A 25,148-nucleotide genomic window follows, 5' to 3' on the forward strand; every position below is an offset into this window, starting at 1 on the left:
CCCTGGGCTTTTCTGGGCAGTCTTTAACCACTGATCAGTGGATGCGTGCTGTAGTCCCAGCCATGCATTGAAGTTCTGTCTTTCTAGGAATATTTACCTAATGTTTTCAAAGAAAAAAAATCCACCTTTTGATTTGCACAGCAGGAGCATTTGCCTGTTGTACCAGATAGCAACCTCAACATGTACTTTCACTGTCTGTTTCTTCTAGAGGATATTCTTGGCCCATAAGTGGTGTTTTAAGAATATTTCTACCAGTACTATTTTTATGGTATGTCTCTCTTCATGGTGCATTGTTAACCATATGGCCAAGCACAGTATATGCAGCTACATGGCAAGGTTTACTGCCCAGCAGGCATGAGAAGCATTTATTTTGAATAGATGTATACTGAGGAAAAAACCATTCTGCTTCAAGGGTATAGGCTTAGAACTTTTATTTCTTCTCTTGGTTCTCCCTTGGTTTTAAATGAGGTTCAGCACCTCTCCCTTGGAATCTCACTGCAATAATGTGGGTTCAGAGCAGCTGTTTTTACTTCACTTGCTGATGGCTGGCAGGAGATAAAATATGGAGGAGTAAATTCTGCCTGGTTGCTACAGGTTGCATCACAGAGTCACTGACTGGTAGGTCTCTGAGAATTGCTACTGATAGATTTTATCTTGGTAGGGGTAAGAGCTCATGAAACAGGATGACTCAAGGAATGACTAATGAAAGCTTTATGATGAAACTTTGTCCTAAGGCAGATCAACTGTGACCAAAATTTATAATCAGGGAGTTATTTGACAGTCTAGGGTGAGTGAGCAAATGCCCTGAGTCCAGCTTCTTGTGGAGATGTCTTTTCAATGTAAAATCCACTAACTCAGTTTGTATCAATAAATGTCAGTGGGGAAAGCCATAAATGGTGATGTGGCATGGTGGTGAACTATGTAGTTACCCCTCAAGTGGCTTCACCCCTTTAGAGCTGGGCCATTTAATGAGGCAGATGATATTGCCATTACTTTGTTTTTCTCTTTTGTAAATAAATCACTCCAGTCAGATGTACACACACAGCTTTGTTTTGTGTGTTCACGCGGAAATGCAGGCTCCAGGTCTCTCAGGAACAGTCCCAGCTACCTGAGGAACAGTTCCAGCTACTCAGCTGGCACTACATTATCAATATTGGCATCCCAATATTTAGGTGGGCCTCCTATGCAAATGTCATGGGCAGTCCCCCTGCATGACTCTAATTTATGCCTCTACCAAAACATCTTTCTTCAGCTCCTTGATCCCAGGCCCTGGAATTCACAATGTTTTACAAGTATCTTTGCTTTTCTCGTGACACCAGTAGCTCCTCTACAACCCCAAATCATTAGTCACACACCTAAGTCAAAGTGGAGGTGTCACCTACAGTTTTGACTCAGCAGTGCTCAGTAAAATTACCTCCTGCCTTCCTGTGCCAAGGGTCACATTTTCTGTACAGCAACATCTGATTTCCCCATTTCTGCCATAACGCATCATTTTCCCTGGAGAAGAACAAACTCCCCCTTTTGGGCAGGGTACAAATGAGGCAGGATGTGCTCAGGGTGCGGAGGTGTAAAAAGGAGGACATTTGCAAGTTTTGCTCTGGGCAGTCAGGAGATGAGATGGGGATCAGTGAAGTCAGAGCTGTAGCCTTGGCTCTGATAATGATTTTCTGTGTGGCCCTTTGTAAGCTCTTTCATGTTTCCACATCATTTTTCCCAATCCCAAAATGGAGTTCGAAATCATCACTTCTTAACACCTCCCCCTCCACACACACACATACACACACACACGGAGTTGTGAGGAGGTTTAATGTTTATCTCAGAGGCTTTGAACAGTATCATATATACAGGCATTTAGACCCCAGAATGAGCTTTAGAAAAACATCAGTAAAGAAAACAGCATTTATATTTTAATCATATTAATCACAAATTTGGGATTGAAACAGAATAAGTGATTAACAAACCTGCAAAACGAGCTTTATTTCATTGGCTTGAGCTGCTTTCTAGTTCTGTTTGTGTACGTCAAAGTGATGTTCAGTCTTTTTAAATGAGTCACAGGACTGGAAGAACAAAAATATTTGATGGTAACATATAGCAGCAAAACAATTACTCTTTTTATTCTGTCAGGCATCATAACCAGAATAGCAAGTTAGAGCTAGAGGTCTAGGCTGGTAGTTTCTTTCCACATATCAGGGATTTTAGATCTGCTTGCAAGACAGTGAAACAGAACTGAAATGTCAGAAAAATTAGAAGATAATGCTAGATCAAACAATAAAAGCAAGCATGCCCGTTAGGATACAACTATTTACATTTATAAAGGTGCTACTGATCAGTGAGTCCATGCAGTATTCTCACACAGCACAGCCTTGTCTAGCAGTTTTCTGTACCTTTATCCAGAGGAGACTCCTTTCCACCCTGCTTGCTGCATTGCACCACTGATTTAGTGAAGACATCATCCTCATAAGGATGCTCTTCTAACTCACCTCTGAAATCCGCTTGCTTTTCTCCTCTGACAATTAGGTTTAAATGTGCTGCAGTAAAGTACTCATCCTTAGCAGTCGTATGGCTTTTTAAGTGATAAACTGCATTAGCAAATTTCTTATTAGATAATCTATCAAATGAGGTCATACATAATTTTAGCAATCTCATCTTGATTTATAGCATGATCACAGCAAATTATGCATACACAAGCCAGCATGCTGGCTGTCAAAGTCAGGTATTTTTACTCTGCTAAAGAAACTATTTCCAGGCCAGCCCAGTGGCCTACTGGTAGCACTCTGCAAAACCACCTTGCCCAGTTTGCAGGACAGCCCTCAAGCTCACCCCCTCACCTCTTATTAGGACTGATGAGAGTTGGAGGCGGTAGGCTGAATCCTTGCTTCGTACTTCCTAACAAAAATCCTTACTGGAGTTTATTCTGACAGGTTTTCCATACTCCCCTTAAGTGAGGACATGGGCTCGCTGGAAGGGTGAGCTGATGTATGGGGAGACTGTGTCTGCGGGGTGCTGATCTGCTCCCTGCCTCCCTTCTGTGTTCCCAAGGGAATGAAAAGCGAGTTGGAGTGAATCATCAGGCAGCATTGCGCACGACTGTATCAGAGTCTGCTTCCCAGCCAGGGCTGCTCGGGCCAGCAGAGGCTTGGTCGCCTGCACCCACGAGCACTGGAGGAGGCAGTGCTCCCACATCTCCTGCCATCTGCACTGGGGAGCCATGGCACCTGCCTCGCTACAAGCACACGTGAGGAATACAGGGAAAAATGGAAAGAAGTTTCAGGAACAAACGCAGTTTCTGAGCGGCCCTTCACTAGTGCTGTTGCACTGTTGCTCCCTGTACCCAGGGTCTAGTCCCCACACTGCAAGTAAATTGCTCCTGGGATCCAGGAGGGACACGATTCCTATCCCCTGGCTTCAAACCTCTGCAGATAACTTTTCATCCATTGAGATCTATCTGTAACTACAATATGGAGACCCACAATAAATTATCTGATCTTGCCTTTCTCTTCGCCTTCTCTCGCCTCACATTGCTGTTTCCAGGGTTTAAGCAGTGCCGAGTGGCCAGAGTATGTGTCATCTGCATGGCTCTGGATAAATTTTGTCTTTCCCACTGGACTTGTAGCCAAAGCCTGTCCATAAAGGACCAAGCGTGATGGAACAAGATGTGTTCCTCAGCATTCCACGCATCTGCCCCTAAACGAAAACTAAAACCTGTATGAAAATCTGAATAAAAACTTCCCCAGGGAATGTAAGATCATAGATGCCCAACTATCACTACATGAAAACTTCTTGAAACAATTAGTACATAGATCTCCATGTTGTCTCCACAGTAATATTCTTGGAGTGAGAGACTGGAAGAAATCAAAATCATTTATCAAAGTGAGCAAGCAAAGGGCATGCTTTCAGTGGATGGCACTGCTGTTTTGCACACGCTATGGTAATTTTGCCTAATCCTACTGAATGAGCTTTTCATGCATATATATGTGTGTGTATGCATATCTGTCACGAGTAAAATCTATTGTATCCTCAGCTGACAAGCTGTGTGTGGCAGATTGCAGCAGGCTCTGGGGAAAGAAATTCATGACCCAGGCTAAGAGTAGAGTATAGGACTTCCCTCTGTGGCTCATCATCCAGAACAGCAGCAGCACCACCTCCCCATGCTGGTACCAGTCTGGGGTCCCTCTTCTCTCCCCTCCTTCTACTCCTGCCAGGGTGGCTGAAGATGCAGCAGAGAGGACAGTGAGAAGGGGCTTGCTTCTTCGGGGCACAGTTTTACAGTGAATATTTGGCAAGTGATGGAGCCACCCGGGTTGTGCCAGCCCTGCAGTGAGGCTGTGCCACAGGATGGAGAGGGGTGAACGGGCGGGAGTAGAGAGCTGGCTGCAGAACGGGTGAATGGAACCCCCCAAGCACCTGAAGATGAGTGCTGAGAGAGGGCGAGGGGCTCTGCAGACACCCCCTCAGGCCCCACAGCACCACCTTGCAAACAGCAGCCTCTCCCCTGGCTCCGGAGCAGCACCGACTGAAGGCAGAGCTGGAAGCAGGGCAGAAGGCCTCCTTTGGTGCAGCGGGCACTGGGCTCCCCGAGCGCCCTGCCTGGGCCCCGGACAGGGACCCGCAGGCGGGCAGGGCAGGGGGCACAGCACCATCTCCCCACTTTGCCTCCGTGGGGGTCCCTGGGGGAGCAGCTGTGGCACCCCCGGCTCCGTGGGGCGATGGGGCCCCCCCAGCAGCCCCGGGTTGGCCGCTCCTTCTGTAGACCTGCCTCTGCAGAGGTGTTCGCAGCCATTGGCACGGGCGCTGCAGCGCCGGTTGCCTGGCAGCAGGAACGCGTCCTCTTCCCCATGACAAACATCTCCATCGACCCAGACCACCTCCCGTTTCAAATGTCTGCCCAAGCCGGAAAGCTCAGCAAAAGGAAATGTAGCTCACCGAACTGAGCTGAGGAAGCCCGGTTTCATCACTGGAATAGTGCAGGGACCCTTACACTGATCGGCTGCCCCACAGGTGAATTCATCCAGCACCACGAGCAAAACTCCGTGTGCTTGGCCATTCAGCCCAGATTAGCACTAAGAGAACAAGCTCCCTTAAAGAAATACATGCTAATCACATGAATATTTAGCTTTATACAAAACTGTCAGAGGAAAAGTAAGTGTGAAGCTAAGCCCTGGGTCTGCCTTTTTGTGTCTGGGTGTTTGGGTCCTGCTGAAAACACATCACCGTGCTTGATGTGCTGAAAGAAGGCAAAGCGTGGGATCTGATCAGAAGCACAGCGTTGCTCTAGGTCTCTGTGCCTTACAAAGCATGTGCACCGTGTTGATCTGCGTGCCACTCCGTCCAGCTGCTGCGCTGTGGGAACTCTGGTGCTGGTACTGCAGCAATCACAGGATTATGGATTTGGGAGACACAGAAATCACCAACTTCAGAGATATCCATCTTGCTTCAAAGAAAGCAAGCCGTTATGAGTCAGGCAGATTATCTGCCAGCAGCCCACTGAAGAGAGCTGTCTTCTGCAGAGGGGTGGAGGACGGGAGGATTCCTGATGAGTGCAGCAAGGGCGAGGGCACAGGCTGGCAAGGGAAGGGGAGAACACAGCAGCTGCAGTCTCCATGCCACGGTGCCAGTGCTGTGCATGGAGCACACGGGAGAAGAAGTTAGGGGACTCTTTGCCCAGGGGACTGTGATGAACTGCAAGGATGTGGATTTGGGCTGCTCAGGCTCTGTGAAAAGCTGGGTTTGATGGAAGTGCAAAGGTGCCCAGCAGTGCTGAGCTCCACACCACCACAGCTGACCGCTGCATTGCAGGGCAGGGTGGGTACCTCTACGCTGGGGTGCAGTTATTTGTAGAGACAGAGTACGATGAGACCCTCTCCTCTTGCCTGCAGGAAGGCTGAAATTGGTGTGGCCTCAGTCATTTGCTCAGTCTACTTTGAAAGAGAAGATTTGTCTTGAGGAGGCTCAAGCTACATGAAAGCAGTCACAGCAGGTGCAGAGGCAGCTCCCTTCTGACTTGACATGATGTGATAATACATATCCTGCCATTGAGGAGCTGCAGCTTCATCCTCAGCAACATCAGCATCAGCCCACCCCACCTAGAGCTGTGGCTCACAGGAGCCAAAGCCAGGGCAAAACGAGAGGGGCAGAGACCATCTGCAGGGAGGCACCTGGCAGAGGAGCACAGCAGCTCAGGTGAAGAAGGAAATCCGTGGGGGGGAATGCGCGAGAGGAGCTGTGGCACTGTTGAGGTTGGGAGGAGGGTAGGGAGGAAGGGCTGCTATTTAATTGCCAGCCCCGGTTCCATCAGCAAATAGGAGGACGAGCTGTCACTGGTGTGCAAAGTAGCAGATGGCCTAATTGTGAGATTTCTCCCTTGCAAGAGCAAAATGCTATACTGTTTTTAACATCCTTGCCTAGAGCTAGCTTCAGATACAACCAAGATATATTGTGCTAGAAATGTGCTCTAGTGATAATCAGGAGAAAGCTGTGCTTGAAGTGACATTTAAAAAATAATTATTATGGCCTATTGCTGTTAGTCACACATCCCAAAAGCTGATCTAGCTAAAAGAGCTTTCCAAAGCATCTTCTGCTCGACAGATCATCTGGAAATTATTCCATCATTGTGTCACCATGTCTCGCTTTATAACCCCCAGGACACTGTCTATGTATGCACACCATTTCTTCCCTCTTCTTGAGGGAAAGTAATTCTCTCCAGCTTCTGATTTTTCTCATGCAGCTTCAGCAGGTTTTGTGCAGTTTCTTGTCTTGGCCATTTTGCTGGAGAGCACAGGGCTTCCTTTCCCAGAGACAGCTCAGAAGCATCGCCACCTCGTCTCTCCTTGGGTGCCTGTAAGAGCTCAATGCTCTGCAGAGCTCCGGGCCTGCAGGCAGAGACAGCAGAGCTCACCAGTGCCACACTAATATCAGGTGCTTGAAACTTTATATTGAAGGTGCAGGGTTGTTACTGGTGAGCCCTTATGGCAGGTGCATTTTGTCAGCTTCAGCTCTGATCTGAAAGCAGGGGAGAGGGCAGCATTTCTCCCAGCTGGGTCAGGTTTGCAGGGAAAACTCTGGCAAGGACTTATGTGGAGAGAAAACTTTGACTAACCTGTAAATCTGCTAATGTTACTTATCAGCGAGGGCAAAACTTAGGGCAAGGATCGGCTTGGAACGGAATCAAGTGAATGCTCTGAGGATAGCAGCCCTTGTTGATTTTTCTGCAGGCCACTGACCATATTTTTAAGGACATTTGCCTGCTGAGTATGGCATGAGCTGCCTCTTTCTGGCAGGCCTTTAAATTCTGTGATGTCTGTTGGGGTTTTCTGGTAATAAAGGGGCTTTAATGGGTTATCCGTACGCTCCTAAGTATCTCCCAAGTATGGGGATGTATTCGATCTTCTTTAAATCTACCTTTCCCTTACTGTCCATCTTCAAAAGACTCTTATCCATGCAGTAGATGCCTGTGCTGCAGCAGTCTGTCCTTCCCATCCTCTCCTCTGACTTTCTTCCCCTGCTTGCTCAGAAGTCTCCTGCTAAAAATCCCCCAGCTGTGACATACCAGCCCATCTCCCAGATCCCACTGATTTCATGTCTCTCTCAGCCTCCATATAAATCTCCCTATCTTCCCCTTCAAGGTCCTCTGTAAGTTACTTTGCCTTTAATCTCATTCCTCCCACTCCTCCTCCTGTCTGTATTCTCACAGTCATCTCTCTTTCTGCTCATTTTATCTTGTTCTTGGATGGTTCAGTCTTGCTTTTTTTTCTTCATACTCCTCAGACACCTCACTCCATCTCCCATTTTCTGTTAGCCAAACACTTTTCCTCTTGTTCTGTCAACTCTACCTTAAATCCCTATCTTTTTCTTCCTTGCCAGCATTAACACACCACATGCCCTCATGCAGAGTCATCTGAGCTGCTGTCCCACATGGTTTTCCTGGAGTGCATGTTTTTCACACCAGGTATTTGTAGTTCTCCTATAGTGCACACCCCACGGATACAAACACACGCAGGTCTTTTGAAGAACAGCAGTCACTGGTAAGTAACCATGCATTATTAATCCCATTGCTTATATGACACACAGAAAACTTTAAACTTTCTGTAGCTGGCTAATAAAGGGATCTTTTCTGTGTTGATGTGAAGGCACACTTTGAATGCTCCAACTAGGTAAATGCATTAAAATGAGTGTTATTTAAACTTAGAGTGACTGAAGCTTCCTATAGGCAGCAAAGACATATGAGGGACATAAGAAGCAGACTATTAGAAGAGGTTTGAGGTCTCACTTCTACATTGTTTTGCACTAGCACATCATCAGTGGCTGCATTCAAGTTGCCTTTAACGTCTTTACATTCCTGCACAAGACAAATAATAGGGACTGGCTCCCACAGAGCAGAGGAAATACAGCAGCAAGTGTCTCACGTCCATTTCTCAACTGTCATCAAATAGCTTTTATTCATGGCATAGCACAAGTGTCAGCCAACTGGCAAAGGCAGCCTATATTAAAAATGTTGGGGATTATTCATGTCAACAGACACAAGGGAGCTTTTCTCAGTCAGTGGATCTGCACCAGCAGTGGTATGAAGATGCAGCAGGTTCTCTACAGTAATCTCAAATCTGAATAACTTTAGAAGGAGGCCAGCAGCAGACTGTCATTTCCAAGTACAGTTAAAAAATTAATCTAGCACAGTTACATGAGAGCTTGAATAGGTGAGAGGTTTAACTGTGTGGTTAGATAGGAAAGGCCATAAGGATGTTATCTAGAAAGATTGAGGTGATACTTTTAAAAAAGTGCTCAAATTGAAGATGGTCTGGAGGTTGTGAGCTGATGGTGGCTCTTCAGGTTTGTTTCTGATCACACAATTAGCTGTTAGGTCTTTAGCCTGTTTGATTGCAGGCATTTACTGCACTGTTTTGAGTATGATTTCTATAGGCCATGTGATTTGTCTTTTAGGGACAAGGTGCAATTTGGAAATGGATTCATTCTTTCTCCTTTTAAAAGATTAAAAATTAACATCCCTGTTTAACTGAAAATAATGTTTATTAAATTTTTGAGATTTTTAATAGGAAAAAAAGTAAGATGGACACAAGCAGTAAAATTGCTTACCTTTAAAAACATCAGGTAAAGGTGGAAAAGGGTGGAGGTTTCAGGTGTCTCAGGTTAACTATTAAGGACAATTCCCTGACTGGTTATTTGAGTCCCACTGTATTTGCAGAAGAGTACTATAATCTGTCATCTTGCATTTTGAAATGGTTGCTTTTAAAACATATGGCCTGCTTCTTTTTCCCCTCAATTATTTTTGACTAGTTTAATTTTCTGAACTCCATGCTAACAGTGTGGATATGAAATCGGGAGCAATTTAAGTGGAAAATAAAAAATTAAGGCCTATGCAAGTCATCATGAGTAAGGTGACCTGATCTGCTCTGACACAGATCTATGTTCCACTTATGCTTTGGAAAACTTCGGATACTGTATTTTTGTCAAAACCTAATTTCTGTACAAATGTGTGATGCAGAAGGAACCCAACCAGCAAAATCCTCAGATGAATTCCATGGCATCTCCATGACAACATATAGATGCATAGTCTGCTATATGCATCCTTACTGGGAGACTGACTGCTCCTAGCTTTTTCCCACGCTGAGCTGAAAGGCAGACTGACCAACAGGCTGCAGAGGATGTTGCTGGGATTTAAATGTGGAAACTGTAGATCATGTTTCATTCAGGGTAAACCAGAGGCAAATGGAGCAGCCTTACAGAAGAGGTGAGCCTTGCACCACAGCTTCCTTTGCTGAGGCTGCTTGGTCAAGTAAAGGAATGGGTACTGGCAGGTCTCCATTGAGTCTGAAAATTCATGTGGAGGACCTTTGCAGGGCTCTGCAAGTCTTGCCAAAAGCTTGTCAGTGTGACTTACAAGCACGACGAGATAAGAACGGAAGGTAATTCGGGTTAATAAGTTATCCTGAGAGAGTTTTTTTTCCCTGCATATGGAGAAGGAAAGGGAGAGTGATCCAGTCCTCTCTCTCTGGTGAAGAACTCTGAACTCTGTGGCAAGAGGTTTTCTTTCCACTCCCTGGCAACGTGTAGGAAACCAGGGGGGGCAAGCCGGTGGCATGTTTCATGTTAAATCCAACAGTAAATGTGGCCATGTCATTCTCTTGGCTCCCAGCACAGCCAGGAGCACGACGGTGGGGTCAGGAGACTGTCCCTAGGGCTGCCCTGCAGAGCATGGAGTGACCCCGTGCAGCCGCAAATGCTGCTCCGCACCTGCCCTGGGCACTGCTGCTGCAGGGCCCCCGCTCCAGGTGCACGCGGGTTCCAGAAGCGTGGGATGGATCCAGTAAATCCCCCCTCTGGGCTTTCTTCCTCGCCTGCTCTTTCCCCTGCTCCGTCCTGCTGTGCCGGGGTGGGTGGCAGGGCTTCGCTGAAGGGTCAGCGGCCTCGCCGTGGCCGTGGCGGCCGGGCCCGCGCAGGCCGCTCCCGCAAAGCAGCTGAAGTGCTGTAATTTCGTACTCCGGCTGACAGCGCAGGAACTCCTTCGTCTGCCTGTCCCCTGGTGTAGGGGTGGCCCTGGCTGCCACAGGCGCTCCTGGCGCAGTCGGTGGAGCTGTATCAGTGTTTGCAGTGTTTGGGAAAGATTCCTACTGCAAACGGGGTAGTGGGTGTAACCACGTAAGTAAAGTACAGTTGGCCCTTCCGTACTTCTGCTGTTGGATGGAGAAGTCTTTTGCACTCCTACAGCCTTCTAAGTAAGGCTCCTTAGGCACCTTTACCTCCACTCTGCTGCTCAGCTTTCCGAGGAACAGAGATAACAATATTGACCTTCTCAGTAGAGTACTTTCCCATTTTTTTTATGAGATGTGCTACATAAAAACTGATTGTCAGGTTTTGTTCAGCTATAAAAATTCCTTAACAGTGGGGCATGGTATGTTATCAGCCATAAAAAAGCCCTTATGTTGATCTTTAGCATTTAGGGATAGACCTTTGTTCTGCTTAGTTACTTATAATCTTTGGAGTGGTTTGGCCTGAGTTTGGTTGTGCGTTTTTTTTGCTGCTTTCTGTGTGCATATATATTGTGTACATATGGTTGACTTTTGCTTCCACTAGGGCCAAAGATCACTTGGTTTGGTTTATTGTACAGATGTCAGCCAACATCAGTTGAGTGACTGGCCTGTGATCTGCCATTCAGCACATTTCCTGTGAAATATTAGGGAAACTAGTTTGCTAACAGACAAGAAACTGGGTAAAAACCCCACTGAATAAAGAAGGACTATGATCCCCTAGAAATAATCTGCCTTGGCTTCAGCATCCACTCTATGAACATTTTATGCTGACAGACAGAGCTTGTCCATTCATTGCAAATAGCCTTTTCCTTTACCATAATAACACACATTTCTCTCTATGTAGCCTCTGAAGAAGAAAAGAAATTCCTTTTTTTGTCCCTAGGGCAGTTAAAAGCTTTGTCCCCAGCCTGACAGCACAGTGCAAGGATGGCAGTGTTGAGGAGTGCCCAAGTTCATGGAAGATGGCATCTGGGCACCCAGGAGCCTTAGGTAGGTTCCTAATAAACAGCATTTCCAGTGCAATATCTAGCTGTGAATACCAGGAAGTTGTAGATGGACAAAAAGCCGTCACAAAGAATATTAGTTCAAAGTCATGATCATAGAAGAAGCAGTAAAGCCAAGCCCCAAGTAGTTCCCATGGCCTAATACATCTTGCTCTGGCAATGCCAGAGCGGTGTATAAAATGTGGGGAAGCCCTGGTGCTGGGCTGGCTGATCCTGGAGCCTGAGCTCTCTGGTTACAGTCTTGGGAAGTGGCAGTGGTGGTGGGACAGCACCTACAACAGTGATGATCCAGTTTAGGGTATTAACCATTCTTTGTCTTAATAGATCACTGAAACAATTGGGGCTTCGAAGGCTCCCTGTAAGGCTCTTCAGGAATGTGAACCCAGCAGCAGGGAGGTTTGGGACTAATCTACCCATTCAGGTAGAGATCAGCTTGAAGGCAACAATTTCCTTGAAAGGTGGAAGAGAGGCAGAAAGACAAGAGAGCCAAACAGGCTCAGGTGTAGCTGGAGGAGGCCTCAGCAGTGTGACCCCAAACAAAATCTGAGAGAGGGATTTTGGGCCCAGTGCTTTCAAGAAAAAGACACATAGAATTGCAAACAATCTTCTTCCTTCTTGTTTGGCCTTGGTTTTAAAAGTTCAAGGACAAAGAGCTTTGTGCATTCGGTGTTAATCAAGAGCACTGATATAAGGAATTACCAACTCCATCAGCATTCTCATCCCAATGGAACCAACCCAAAATAACTCTCACCCCAAACTGATTGGGGCTGCATAACTGATATGGGCTGAAAATAATAACGGTTTATATATTTCTTAAGAGAAAGTTCTGATTTTAAAGAGAGTTGAAGGCAGCAAAGAGTTGGATAGGCTATTATTCTCCAATCAATTCAATTTTTAAGTCTTACTTAAAGAATGCTAATTTTAAATGAGATATTCTTCTGATCCTTTCTACAATTGAAGGGATGTAAATTCACATTCATAATGAATGCTTTTTTTTTTAATATTTGATTGCAGTAATCCAAATGATCCTATTTAATATCAAGGACAGAGCTGGTATCTATTTTTTGATAACTGCTTTGCATAGCATACTCCATACAGTTAAAATTTTTTGAGAACGGTTTTAGAAGACACAACCCTTTGGTAGGACAGTCCTGGGGGTGGCATGAACAGGCTTCTCCTGCAGAGCGCTGGCCATGGTGCCAAAAGTCGCAAATTCCAGGTTCTTTGTCCTAATAATCTTTTACTGCCTTGTTCTAATCTCAAGCATGACCTGCTACGACAGAGCAGAAAAGGATGTGATCATTAACAACTGTCTCCTCTTTTTAGCTTTCACTTTACCCTGTTGTCAGGTCTTAGTTTGGTTGCGAGTCTTCCTACCCAGTACCCTCTCAAGTCTGAAAACAACCTCCTTCAGCCTTGCAAGGTTCATTTGATTGGCTTCTCATCCTCAAGGTGATGAATTTAAAACATCACAATCTTTGGAAATGAAACGAAATCTTCAATTCTCAGGACTTTACATAGAAAACAGTTTCGGAGGGCTTTTGACCAATGCAAGTCAGTCTGATAAAATTCCTTAGAACAACGTAGGTTTTGTGAGAAAGTGTGAGAAATGCTATTTGTTTTTGTGTCTAATATAAATAACCATCATTATTAATAGAATAGGGAAGAAGACAAATGCAGATGTCATAGATATGTTGGTGATAATGGGCTGTTCATAACAGGAATACTTTTGTGTGTTCCATGAGGTAATATATAAATATTTTAGTTGAGTGGAGTTTTAGGTCAAATATAGCTTTCTTAGGATTTATTAAAGATCAAGAATCAGATTTTCAGAAAAGCAGCAGTTGAGCATAGTGCAGATGAGATGCAACACTGTCCACTGTGACACCTTCAGGTATCCTGAGCTGAAAGTGACAGCTAGCCAAGGTCACATGGAGTCGCAGGTCAGTGGTGTACCTGCTAGCCACTACAGTGCTTTATCATGAATTATTATCGTTCAGATACTATGTTGCCTGCAGTTTGTAGATACTGAAAGAATTTTAAGAGGGACATAGTCAGAATTTCTCAGTATAAGACCAGAAGCCAAGCATTTCACTTCTAACAGAGATTTGCTTCATGGCTTCAGACAAAATACCCACTCTCCCTTCATTCCCTCTCTAAATAAGGGCTAGGATTTGTGTCTCATGGGATGTTGTGAGATTAATTTTTTCTTGTATGCATAAACCGTTTTGAAGGTGGAAAGGTTCAAGTCCCTCTTCACAACAGCCTTGCATTTACAGTACAAATGGAGCAGACCCCTTCCCTCCTCAGAAAGGGACAAACAGCTTGGAACTCGGCAAGTACTCTATCCAGCTAGAACAAATACAATTTTGCAGTCCATTGATTTCCATTTACAATGCCAAGTTTTATTTGATTTATTTTTTTTAATATCTACATGCCACAACACCAACTTCCTTCCCCCCCCCTCTTTTAAATGAAGTGTGACTGGCATGTGGTCCTCATTAGCTGAGAGATTTTGGGTAAGTTAAGGATCAGCAGACAGACAAAACAGGGCCATTTTTGGAAAGTGTTGATGATGCAGCCCCAAGTTGTTTTCTCCTTATGTGAGAGAGTTTAGGATTTCTGAGCATATTGGACTACTGTGCAGCTGCATGGACCATGTAGGGGGGCCTCACACATACACAGATAGGGCCAGAGTTACACACCTGCATCCTAGGTGCTGTTTTTATGACTCTCAATCAATAATGGTAGCAAATGCACGACTATTACTCAGAGAAAATTCTGTCCTCCTGTGTGACTCTCCCTGCACTCTGTGCTGCCCAGCACAGTGCTGCAAGGCATCAAGCCAGAATCTTCCTGGTGTTGAAAGGCTGGTGCTGAGAGTGGATACTGGCTTGGGATCCTCTCCACAGAGCCTGGTTTGGGGCCCTTACACCAAGGGGGCATGCACCCTTCCAGCTTCCCTTCAGCTGCTGTATGGGTCGCTGTCGCTGTGACCGTGACTAAACAGTGCCGGCCACTACTGAATGGCAGAGGAGCCCGAGGCAGGAGGGTGCAGGTGGTGGTGTCTCACCCAGAGAAAGCAGGCTACGGCTGCTGCCACAGGCACTAGGAGAGGTGGGGATGGCTGGGAGGGAGGAGGGAGAAGGGAGAGAGAGGGAGTGGCTACTGTCAAGAGGAACCATGCACTGATACGCTCTAAACTGTGGGAAGAAGGAAAGTTCTGGCTGATAATAGAAAGTATGCACAATACTTAGGGGTTACAAAGAGAATTTGACCCATCAGTGAATTAAATATGGGGAAACTTGCATTGTCACTGCTCACTCTGACTGGTGCTTATGGGTGAATGGAAGATTGGACTGTCAGGCTGTCAGCTCCTATGAGTCCCAACTTTCCCCTGAAAGGGAGATGGCCATTTTCCCAACAACGGCCCCAGCTCTTTCAGTTACAGCCAGTCAAGTCCCATGACATCAAATATTAATCTGGCACAGAACTTGGGCTGTCCGAGTACATTTTATAACCAACAGCATATCAAATCCTTTGGACCTGATGACATTCCCTTCTTTGTTGTCACATCAGTCAGTCACTTTAACCCAGATTCTCAGTCAATTCAAAGGAAAGAGAATGGCACTTCAGAGAACTGACTACTGCAAAAGTACTTTAAAAAAATGAACAGTAGGAAGGCAGGGCTGAACCTCATCACAAAAGATCCCACCATAAAATCAGGAGAGCAAACAAGAAGCCTTAGATGACCTCGCAGCAAGAGGCTGTGTTGCTGTTTTGCATACATACATACTTTCTCTGCAGGGGCAGGCCTTGGATCATCCCAAATCTAGTCTTTGGGCTCCCAGTTAGTTAAGAGCCTTGGGCCTGATCTTTTTGCATAACAGCATTTATATTCATTTTATAACAGAATTTCTGTCTGTATAACAGATATTTCTAATTCTGTGAAAGCAAACAAAGCTCAGAAATCAGATTTCCCAGGTGGAGCATGGAAAGGCAGGGCCAAGGTACTGGTCTCTTCTAGTTTTTGTTGCCTGACCATGACCTCTGATCTGGCAGAGAGATGCTACATTCAGAGGAACTCTGTGTCAGGCAGCTTCTGCCTATGCTTTCTCTCGCATTCAGAATTGGCATGATGCTTTGATCCACTTCTAGTTTTGTAAGGAAAAAGCAATGCTTAAGACAGCAGAGGGCTGAGCATACAAGCATAGCACATTAACAACACCATTCCAGAGGGCTGGGGGAGGGGGCAGGAAATGACAAAAATGAAAAGAATTTCGCTCTTCTCTACACAAGCCTAGAGACGGAAAGAGAAAATTATAACTTGACCCTTAATTATTCAAAGGAAGCAAAGAAAAAGAATTTAGGATAAAGAAGATTCCTTCCTAATAACTTGAAACAAAAGCCAAAGCACATTAACATATGAGGACTGGAGGGTTTAGAGAAATAGCTGGAAATTGCATGCCTATAATCTTGGAGGAAAATATAGGAACTCCCTTAATTCAGTAATACACCTGGCATGCCTCAAGAAAGGGAAGGTATCGGTATTGGCTCTACTCCTGACCTTGTTGTGTGCAGAATAGATGGCTCAGGGGACAGGTAAAGGGATTGTGCCATGGAGTTTTCTTTCAGAAGGTTTTTCTGAGTGGGCTGGAGTGGGAAAAAGGATCAGAAGCGCAACATGATTATTCTCAATTTTAGAATCATCTATTAAATGATGGTTAGAGGCATAAGCTACCTGAGCTATGCGCAGCAGTGTACTTCAGGGTTCTCTGAAAACTGGTAAGAGCCTTTGGTATTTCCAAAGCTGGGTACAAGTACCTGAGCCTGAGCTGTTTATATTTAAGAACAAAAAGTTAGCAAATTAAAAAAAAAAAGAGACCTAAACATATTGCTTAAGGATGTCTTGGAGAACTCAAGAAGTCACGTGAAAAGCTACTTCTATGGCAATGGAGTACAAAATCCAAATGAATTGCTAAGGCTCAAAAGCAATTACTGTCTGGAAGGATTGATAATCTTGTGCCTGTTCTAGCAAGTGTTTGAACATGCATGTGGACACACAAACATCCACAGCCCATCAGTTGCTGGTACCCTTTGGGGCAGCTTCAGCTGCAAGGACAAAAGCAAAATAAGCACAGGGATGGGAAGACCCTCTCAGTCCTTGGTATTTCCATTACAGGAGTTTGCAGCATAGTAGTCAATGCAGCAGTTATTCTGCAAATGGAGAGCTCTGGTCTAGGGCTGTCAGTCTCACACCCACTGTTCATGAACACCTACATTCCAATTAAAAATAGAACTGTAAGACCTGTGAATACAAATGGGCAGAAATGTTACTATTTAAAGGGAACTTCTGGAGAAACTGTGTCATGTATGTAGCTCTTTCTAAAACGCCAACGGTGCCCAGGATTACTTGTTCTGCAGCCTCTGCTTTCTGTGTCCAGCCAGTAGATGCATGAAGCTCACATCCTGCATGGGACTACCCCTTCTCCCAACTGCCTGCCTCCTACCATGCTCCACTTCACTACTGCTTAGGCAAAAGCAGTAGCCAAAGTTGGGAAAGGACTGGAAATCACTTGGGTTTGCAGGTGGCAGCCTTAGTGGTTGCCTGAGTGATCAAAGCTGGTGGCTTGGGGATGAGCAGCAGGAAGTGAAGAAGGTGTGCTCACTGCCTCCAAGGGATGCTCCAGCAAGGGAGAAGCAGCTGGAGGGAGAGCGCTGCGGGCCAATGCCACCCAGCCTGGCAGCACAGCTTTCTGAAGCTCTGGTACCTTCAGACAAGTGGGACACGGATTGTCACAGGCTGTGACGAGTCATGGAGGTGTGAGGGGAGCGGAGGGAGGGCAGGATGATGGGCGATGACAGTGGAGGCACTAGGCTGGCTCTGTGGTGTCCCATTCAGAGGTTCAGGTGCTTTCTCAACCAATCCTTTGCTCAGTGTATGTTGGCCAGTTTTAGTGGGTGTTTGCACGGTTCTCAGCTTTCTGAAGAAGCGAGGTGACTCCCACTTAAGCATTACTGTTATTTAAGGAGGAAAGCAGGGTGTTTGAACAGGAATGAAGGCATCAATACCTGGTATCTCTTTTGCCAGGTAAGCCAAGAGCATGAATGGATGTTCTGCCAGTCTCAAGGCATTAAATATTTCTGCTTTGACTTACACCATCTCTGAGCTGTTGTCAGAAAAACCATTAGCTGCTTACATCCAGACACTAAGCCAAATCCTGGCTCCAGTGAGGCCAGTCATAAAACTCAGATTGATTTCACCAGCAATAGAAATTAGTCTCCTAGGCAGTGGTCAAGAAGGAGCAGTTGGATGGCAGTTTGCTATCACCTAACAGTACAAGTTTATGTTAAATTCACCCAAGGTTGTGACATACTGAAAACTGGTGTGTGAGTGTGCATACAGCACCAGGGCATGGCAGTACGGCACTAGGAGACCTAGTGTTGGTAGCTACTGAAAGTGATTTCCAAACTTTTCTCTAAGTACCAATGACTATTTTAGGAATTGAGGGACATGGACATCCTGGCCCCCAGCTGTGCATGACTGACAGTGTCTTGTCTATCTCATATCGCTTAGCTGAAAATCTGTTCATTTAATTACTCAGCCAGACAGAAATATTAAATGGTGTTTCAGAATTCTTTATTATGGTATATGCTTTCCAGTAACTGCCTCACTTGTTCTCTGATAGCAGTGGGGGAAAAACCCTCCCCCTGGGTTTTTACTGCCTGTAAGAGTAAACACCTCTTAGAAAGAGATTTTGTTCTTTAGCCCTTTTCTGTGTCCGTCTGCATTTACATTGGTCTCAAGAAGATGTGCAAATCACTATGGATGCTCTTCAATGTCCATTAGGTTTTCCCCTTGCTTTTAAGGAAATGCTCATGGACCATATTTTATTTCCTCTTTGCTTTTCATTGCTTTGTAATTTCCCATTGTGACCACTTTTTAAACACATTATTTTCAGACTGCATTCTGCACACATATGAAATAAGTTATATTTTGTTCTGTTCTAGAGCTAAATTTTACATTCACCATTAATCTTAACTATTTCCTCTTAGGCTGCATAAGAAAATCTGCAATTCAGAGTCCTGTGTGCTGTCCTGTGGTAATTCAAGTCTTAGATTTATTATATTCACCAACAGTAAATACTGTATTCGTTTTTAGAGAATGATCCAATCTGCTTGTATTTCCTGATCTTCCTTCTCATTCCTTTGTTATGATATGCTTTTTGCCTCTTAATTGTTTCCATATGAAATGGCCTCAGTCAGAGTGGCGGCAATGAATAATGTCCATTTCAAACTCTCAGGGTTTTGATCACAGCAGATAACCATGAGCTGGTTACTCCCTGCCTACAGTAGCACTCCTTAAGGACAAGTAATAAGTTCTGCAGCATTGGTAAATGAAAAACACCAAAGACCAAACATCGCAGGCAAAAGACAGCTCAGTTAATGTGATTTCTGCCCTTTCAGCCAATAATCTTGATCCCATTTTTGAGTTCTGAACAGGCATGAAATTTTATTTTCAGTATGGCTGAATAGCATTAGGAACCAACCTAGGTTGTTTAAAATGTCTTTTTTCAAATAACTTGGGGGGTCCCTTTTATGTTTTAGGTACTGAGGCTGCTTTATTGAAGCATAAATCTGAGCCCCTTCAATGAGGCAGAAAGCTCTGCTGGTTCTTCTGCATTTCATGGCTCAGTACAGGGCTGGATGCACTTAACTGGGAGGTGTGAAGGAGCATCCTGGAAGAGATGGAAGCTAAATATATTCTGCTACAAGATTTCTTCCATTCCACTCTCCACCCCCAGAACCCAGAGACTACAATGGCTTATGCAGGGTTTTACATATGCAGCTAATGGTGGAGGGAGGAGAATTCCCACGGATAAAGAGCCTTAGCCCAGTACCAGCACAGCACACAGCCTGAAGTGGTGCTGGGGTGGATTCTAAGGAAAAACCTCCCATCATTGCTTCCAAAGAGAGGTCCTACACAATTATTTTTAGGAAAGGATTCCTGGCCAGAAGGACATCCTTTCCTACAGCTTTGATATAGGCACCTGGACAAGGTGGAGAGGGGATGGGATTTCATCTAGACCCCCTGCATTTAGTGTTTCCTCTTATTTAGCTCCAAGGGGCTTCCTGGTTTGGGGAGTTTATTTTGTTTCAAGCCCCCCTCCGACAGCCAGATGTGTGCATGCCTCACATGGCTTGCAAGGCTGAAGTGCTGTGGTCATCCCAAGCCCAGGTGCCTGTCAACCCACCTTCCAACTCTTACAAGAGCATTGCTTGTGTGTAAGGAGCCCAACTCCATAAAAATACAAAAGAGCAAATAAGAGTTTCCTCTCATTTGTCCCTGATTTTATGCTTATATAATTCCACTAATTTCATTTGCATGAGAACAAAACCAGACCTCTAGTCTCTTGCTAGAAATTATTTTACAGGGCTGTTATCCAAACCAGGAGGCCGAGCTGGAGTCTACTTCTCATGCAGAAACCACGACAGCGGAAGTGACACTCAAAGTGGTTATTTTATTCTCACTCTATGTTTTTATGCATGTTTATGTATGTTGATTGTAGTGAGATGGGGGCAGAGAAGAACAGCCAAGCAGCCTTCCCTCTTCTGCACGATTGTCTAGCTCACTGGTTTTATCTCCAGGTACACAAAAGGAAATGAAACCATTAAAAAAGATACCTGTGAGCTGTAAACTCTGAGAGGAAGAAATTACTGTCGGTTTGTCAGGTTTGTAGGTGAATTACTTATTTATGTAGTTCAATAGATTTAATATTACTCACAGATGAAAGACACAAGTTAAACATGCTTTGCAAACACACGCAGTGCCCTCTCATTTACTTGAGAATGGGTCAACTTAAAATTGCTCCTGGACAGGCACAGATAATTGAGTGGGGGAGCAGAAATGAGGACCAAAGGAAAGCAACCCAAATTGCTTTTAAAAGTTTTAAATAAATATGCTGCTGGAAGTGCTATAAAAGATAACACAAAAGAGCCAGCTAAAATTCATGGCTCAAGCTCAATTTTTTGCAAGCAATCATAAATCCTAACTTCAGCAGCTTTGTGTTCATCTAGGGGCACTGGACAAGCGAAAAAAAGTTGACCTCATCATCATGTGAAGTTTCCTATTCCTGTCCTAAGTTGTCATTGGTAAAAGCCTGCAGCAAAAATTCCAGTTGTAAACAGCGATGTGCTGCCAATGTTTCAGCAAGGGTAGCCCACATTTTTTCCTTTCTGCAGCTGTAGCACAGCTTGTGCATAAGGGGCTCCATGGCTCTGGAGGAGAGGGATGCAGACCAGCCCTCCCAGCCCTGCCTTCGTTTGCTTCTCTGGTGAAACATAAATGCCCTTTCTCAGGTGTAACTAAAGAGGGAGATGCTGTAATTTGGCAATGAACCTTGAGAGTCACCAGGTCTTGTTTCTAGGGAACTGCTCATGGAAATAGGAGTGAGAAACCCTTACCCTCCAACTGCACCCCCTCCAACTGCACAGCACAAGGATGCGTCTGCAGGTCTTGCACCCTCGCGATTCATTCTCAGAACTTGTGGCACTTGTCCGTACCATCCTTCTGGGAGTGAGGCAGGACGCTTAATTTTTGGGTGGCTGACCAAGTACCATATGGGTGATGCAGCAGCCCTTCCAGCAAGCAGATATTCCTGAAATGTGGGGTGAAATTCAGCTCACCCGGACAGCTGTGGGTTAGACTTCGCTGCAGAGCTGAAGGACGTGATGCAGCAGAACAATTAGTTCCCTTCCAACACATCTGCCAAAGGCAGCAGGCACGTGCCTCAGCATGCAGCTCCCACTCTTACCTGCGGGATGGCTCCCTCAAATTTAGTTTTAAAAATATGGGGATTAGCGACTACTTATTAGGTGTCTCACTACCTGCCCAACAGTTTTCCTTGGTGCAATTAAAAATGTCTCCAGAATGTATAATAAGAGTCAACTGAATTTTTACAGCATCATGTAGACAATGTACACCATGTGGAAAAATACACTTGGGATCTGGTAGCCCATGACTGAAACAGACAAAAAGAAAAAAGCTCTGGGTAAAGGAAATCAGAAAAAAAAGAGCTTTGGAGAGAATTTCAGGGATAGTAACCTCCCTTTGAAATGTGTCTGTGCAGTCAGTGTCTTGGAGAACCTTGAAAATGTTTGTATTCTTTTCCTGCTTTATGTCCTTAAAAATACCCCACTCATTTTTTCTTCCCCTCAGGCCTAGTCAATATTGTCATTAAGCAACTGAAGGACCTTTTCTAAACAATTGGAAAAAATGTGCTTGTAAAACTGTGCAAATACCTATTTCCAAAAATAACTAAAACTGCTGTGGTTTCAGGGACACAAGTGATGCATTTTGAAATAGGACTAAATGTTTATTTACATGAGAGAGCATGCTAGCTCTGGTCCACTGAGAAAATAATGGGCATTAAACCCTTTACAGCATACAGTCCAGTGAATAAGAGGTAGATCAGAGTGGTTTAGTGATCTACCTTTTGTTTTTAAGAAAAACAACTCACTTTGAGGCTGAGCAAAAGAATAACTATTTTGTTAACAACTTATCTCTTTTGAATTTAAAACTCTTAGGACTTATTTTAAATGTAATGAAAGATAACGAGAGGCACAGCAAGAAGAAGGTTTCTTGTGCCCTATAGAAAAGTATCAGTCCAAAGGAGGATTGTCAGCTCCTTAACTTGGTCTTCTCTGTGTCACTGAGTTGATGTGATGAGGCTTTAGTACAGTCTTACCCAGCCAGTTGTGGATTTCCTCCGAGGCACAGGATGTCCCCAGAGGTAAGAAAGCTGTCCCATGCCCCCACCTGCCTTCATTGCCCAGCGAAGGAGATGGCACGAGAGGGAAGAGGCAAAGAGATGCAGCCTAAGCAACAGAGGGCTGTGATACTTGCCTGCTCGAGCAGTTCGCACTAATTTGAGCAGCCCAAAGGTCACAACTATTTATGCAGATAAAAGGTCAATGGCGAGCTGGCATGTGGCTGCAGGCTATCTTGGTACGCACTTCACCCGGGGCACTGGTGCAGGCTTCTGATTCACAGTTTGTCTTTCTGCATGAACTTTCAGGCCAAGCTTTGGCTGGGAAAAAAAATCTCTGCCATGGGAGTTGACACAGTTAGGATCCAGATGCAATTTTTTTTGTGGCTCAGGCTCATCTGTAGCTAAATCAAACCTTTGAATCACTATTTATAAAAGCAGCCAAATTCTGAACTGTTTGCTCAGTATTTAATTGGCCCTTGTGTTGGATAAACCCCTCTGAAAGCATGCCTGAGTGCAGATAGAGGAAAAAGTGAGTAAGATGCTCAGGATGTGACCTGCTGAAAGAAAGCCAGTGAAAAGCCTACTGAATTCAACAGAGGTGGATTCTTCAGCTGTCAGTGTGTGTGGACATAAATCTCTTTAAACATGCAGGATCTTAGAGCACAAAACTAAATGACAGGATTTGAATTTCCAGAGCAGTTTCAGCTTGGGTGAAACAATGACTGTTTAGGTGAAAAAGTGAAGTAAATATACTTTGTTAATCTAGTCAGATTCTACACTGTATTTGAAATTTTACAGTCAACAGGTGCTTCACCCTTTGCTGTCATTAGAAGATTAAAATATATTTTAACTTTCAGTTCCAGCAGCTAGCTGTCTACCTGCACTGATTTTAAGGAAAATCCTTTTGACTTCTGCTGTAAATCAGTCCCATATGCCCTGGTTCCCAGTAGGAAGTATGCAAAATATGTTGTGACATTTAATTACTCCAAAAAAGGTAATGGGAAAGCATCATTACATCGATTTGTTTTTCATCACAGAGGTATTCGGCACCATGCCCTAATTAAGGTTGCAGCAATAACTCCATTATAAGCAGTGTTTGCCTCCCCTGGGAATTTTTTAATAGGAGTTACCTATTATTCTGCCATTTTTGTTTGTTAATAAAGAAAAAAATACGTTAGGATTAAAATCGTCCATGTAGAAAGCCACCAAAACTAAGAGTCTTCCGATCCAGAAAAGCATATTTTTCCTCTAGCCATTTCTTCCTGTCAAAATGGAGAATTACCAAGTACTTCCTTGACCACTGTCTCCCTAGATCTTCACGAGGGGAAGTTTAAACAGTGCTTGGACGCATTTTGTCAAGTTGTGATGATAATAACTGGGTGGTGCTTCTCATGGATGAAGGCTTCTGCCCCACAGGTGGGAGAGCTGGTGACTCTTGATGACTTTCTCTTTTTCTTACAGCTCGTCAAAGGAAAGAAAAAGAAGCCTTTGCAGAACCTGAAGATATTGGAATACATTCTGCAATTTCCTGGACTTTATGCTGCCTCTTGTAAGTGTTATGATATTATTTCCAGTCCCTAGAAAACAGAACTGTACAACAGATGATGACTGTGGGATTTCTGTTATCTTGGAGCAAATACGGGGTTTATGCTTTCCCTCCTATTAAGGTATTTTAGAAAATGAAACACAGAAAAAGCAAGATCTTGCTCAGTTAGTGTGAGGGCTATCTATTCTTGTACTTCAAGAACATGGTTTAGAAATGGAATCTCTTACTGCCTCTGCCCAGACAGCATTCTCATCTTCCAGAATGATACACTGGTGAAATGAAGACCTGGAGCCAGGTTTGCCTCAAAAGAACACAGAAAATACTGTAGGTTTCTGGACAATATTCCATCAGAAATCCTCATAAAATTGAAGCAGTTGTTTACCTCTTTAAAATAATAAAAAAAAAAAGACTGCAAGTCCCACTGGCTTTTTACTCTTAATCCTAGTCTAGAGCCGATGATTAGATATTGTGCCTTTCTCCAGCCCCCCAGTTTTACATGAGGGCACCCATCTGCCTTTTTTTGACTCTTTTGCCTTGTTTTGTGTTAGTGAATGGTCACAATACGGTTAAAGAGTCAGCTTTAGGTCACCTGAATCAGCTTTACAACATCTAGCCTTGAGGAAGGGAGCAGTGTAATCCCCACAACAGAGCTCTGTATCCGCTGGCCGCAAATCTGCCCAGCTTCTCCAGCGGGTCTGGTGCTCCATGGAAGGCACCACACTGCTCAAGCTACCTTGGTATCCCTGTCTGAATTACCTAAAAGCTGACTGGGATATGCCTGGGTCACCTTCAGCATTGACACAGCCACAGCATATTCTGAAAGCGTGTAATGCACTCCCTGCTGCCATGTACTGCTCTTGTCTGTGCACTTCCTACAGAAAGCGAAGTGTGGGAGGAATCACCTGTCCATATTCCCTAGGGGAAGAAATGTCATCCTTGTGATTCACGGGCACTGTGCAGTCCAGGTGTGAGTGCTCCAGGGACCAGGCACAAAGGACAGGACAAGGCTTTCAACATGCAAGGAGAAAGTGCAGTTATTCCCACAACCATGTTTATCTTAGAGGAGGTGTCTTCCATCCACCACCGTCAATAAACCTCTGGTTTTTTCTATCCACTGCTGCCATCCAGGTGAGGCGAGGGTAGCCTCCCAGTTCTCAGCATTCTGGATTGTTTGATCAGTAGATGCTCTCAGAATACCAGAAACTGAGATGTCTCATTTAGCACCTTAAAACTTTGTAGACAACTAAGTTTTTCCTTGCTGAGGGCTGAATGGGCCTTCCAAGTA

At 44.6% G+C, this 25,148-nt stretch overlaps 1 long non-coding RNA gene across 2 annotated transcripts in view; it reads left to right on the forward strand.

The window, feature by feature from the left end:
- Positions 1–24,233, forward strand: part of LOC116441164 — a 48,530-nt gene extending 24,297 nt beyond the window's left edge. For both annotated transcript variants that reach the window (XR_004238925.1, XR_004238924.1), the window contains exon 3: positions 23,779–24,233. This is a non-coding gene — a long non-coding RNA (uncharacterized LOC116441164). The remainder of the gene's footprint in view (positions 1–23,778) is intronic.
- The last annotated feature ends 915 nt before the right edge of the window (positions 24,234–25,148 follow it).

The sequence above is a fragment of the Corvus moneduloides genome, chromosome 3 (assembly GCF_009650955.1).
Source record: "Corvus moneduloides isolate bCorMon1 chromosome 3, bCorMon1.pri, whole genome shotgun sequence".
In the NCBI taxonomy this organism is placed as follows: Eukaryota; Metazoa; Chordata; class Aves; order Passeriformes; family Corvidae; genus Corvus; species Corvus moneduloides.